A 2,157-nucleotide genomic window follows, 5' to 3' on the forward strand; every position below is an offset into this window, starting at 1 on the left:
CCTTACTGTAGAGGGGGAAAAAAGAGCGAAACCATATTTGCTCAACTAAAAAAGATCAACTTGAAGCAGAAGACAAGCCCCAAAAGTGAAAGATGAATAAAATTACAATTTGAAAACTGAGGAGCAAAGGGGTGGTTAGAATGGAAACTCTTATACCATCTTAACTATTGTGGTTCCTACCACTCCAACCATAATGTACAGTGTATAGAGACTGTGGAGATGGATGCCTTAGTAATAATATGCATAGCTAGTATTTACACCTCTGTAGTAATCAGGACTGCAGGGTCTTGTGATTGCTTACTGCCAAACATACAGCTCATACATCAGTTAAAAAAATTAAATCTAACTGCTCTCTGGGGCAGGATATGCAGCCAAATCAGAAATAGTTTTGCTGCATTTATTTCCTAAGATTTCATCCAATTTAGCCTATTACAGAGAGACTTGTATTTGTTGCCACAGTTCTCAGTTAGAATTTATGAGCCGCACTCAGCAGGAAAGTGTTAAGTTTTAGGCTCAGTGTTTTATTGTTCACTGAGAATGAAGACACCAACTGGATTTGACCGTAACTGCAGCAAACATATTTTCACCACGTAACCTTGCGTTGCTTCTCTTGTGCGGGCTCTGCTGGGGAAAAGGTGAGACTCATTTGTTCAATTCATTATGCAGAATGTGTGTCTTAAAATTATCCTACTGTTTTATATGTATCTAGTTTTCTTTTGTGGCTGTATCTGCAGGCTTTGTAAGTGTAATTTGCAAAGGAACAGCTAGGTAGATTTTAAATAGAAGTGTATTGGGCAGCTTGTTCCCATGTGGTTGACCTTGCAGTCTCTTCTGTGTGTTGAATCAAAGGGTTTTTAATCTTACAGTACTTACAGCTGTGTATGAAGGAGGGGGAGAGAGGCAGTCACAGAACACCTATCATGACCTATATTGCTTGTATTACTAAATCCCTACACCTTTCTTGGGAGCCAGCGCATGAACTTCATGGCTTGTCCCAGAGCTGGCTCTGCTTTTGAAAAGAGAATGCCCTTATTGATAGGAAGAGAAATATCTGTTAGCATCGGAAAGGAAGAGGAAATCATCAGGACACCATGAATGGCATGCAGTGTGTTTATGCTCTGGATGGCTTGAAGTACCTGCCAGTGGAGTAATTCTGTGGCATGGAATTGTTAGAAAAGGGTAGGTAAGAGCAGCCCAGGGTACTGGGTATGTTGGTAAACAGTAACATTCTAGGATCGAAGGAGGACTGTGCAGCACAACTATATATATCCAACAAGTGAGCACCACTTTAGTTGCTCAGTGTGACCATTTTAGGATTTTTATAAGCTGATGTTTCCAAATTCCAATACGTAAGTGTTTGTATTCTCTAATCATGAACTGGGCTATTATGTTAATCTGCTTGACACAAGGTTGCACCACTGATTATACCTAAAATGAGACTAGGCTGTTCTGTTACATAGCTTATTAACATGAGACCCTGGGTCTTATGAGATTTATTTTCCTTCCAAACTCTTACAGCTGCTTTTTGCATCTAAATTCTAGTTGCTTGGACCTGTGCTAACATGATGGGACCATGGAGTATGTAGTTTCTCATCAGAGAGGAGGGATATTTATGGGTGTTCTTTCCTAGTAAGAAAACTGTAGCATTTTGTTGGCAAAGATGTGGGACGCTTTGAGGAGAGAGATATGAAAATTTGAATTCTTCATTATAGAAGTACTTTGACATTAGAAACTGGAAGTAGATGGAGAAAAACATTTCAGAAAAATATAGTTTGCCAGTAATTTGTTTACCCTGTTGTGAAAGTCCATCTAATTCAAGCTTTATTATTACCACAACTATCTAATGAAGCTTTTGGATTTCCTCAAATTCAACATGACATTCCTGGGACGACATTGCAGTATATAGTGTATGAAATCAAAGATAGCTGTAGTGCATAGAAAGGTATCTTGAGGTTTGTTTCAAGTCCAAAGTGTAAAACATTGTAGGTTCTTTCTAAGTGAACCATTTACAGTGGTAGAACAGCTTGGGAAAATGCCAAATAGTTTAAGCAGGTGAATGTTTATGGTATTATTCATGCAACACATTTCATTTAGGGTTTTTAAGTTTTGTGTACATTGTCTATTAGTGGGATATAGCCAGTTATTTTTAGTGGAAGG

The 2,157-nt window shown here is 38.4% G+C and overlaps 1 protein-coding gene across 1 annotated transcript in view; it reads left to right on the top strand.

Annotated features, from left to right (window-relative positions):
* Positions 1-565: 565 nt before the first annotated feature.
* GALNT11 (polypeptide N-acetylgalactosaminyltransferase 11) overlaps positions 566-2,157 on the top strand; it is a 75,675-nt gene continuing 74,083 nt past the window's right edge. The window contains exon 1 of the mRNA XM_026652089.1: positions 566-635. The gene's annotated coding sequence lies outside the window, so the exon portion shown is untranslated. The remainder of the gene's footprint in view (positions 636-2,157) is intronic.

This window comes from Terrapene carolina, unplaced genomic scaffold (genome assembly GCF_002925995.2).
Source record: "Terrapene carolina triunguis isolate 2854851 unplaced genomic scaffold, T_m_triunguis-2.0 Scaffold111, whole genome shotgun sequence".
NCBI lineage: Eukaryota > Metazoa > Chordata > Testudines > Emydidae > Terrapene > Terrapene triunguis.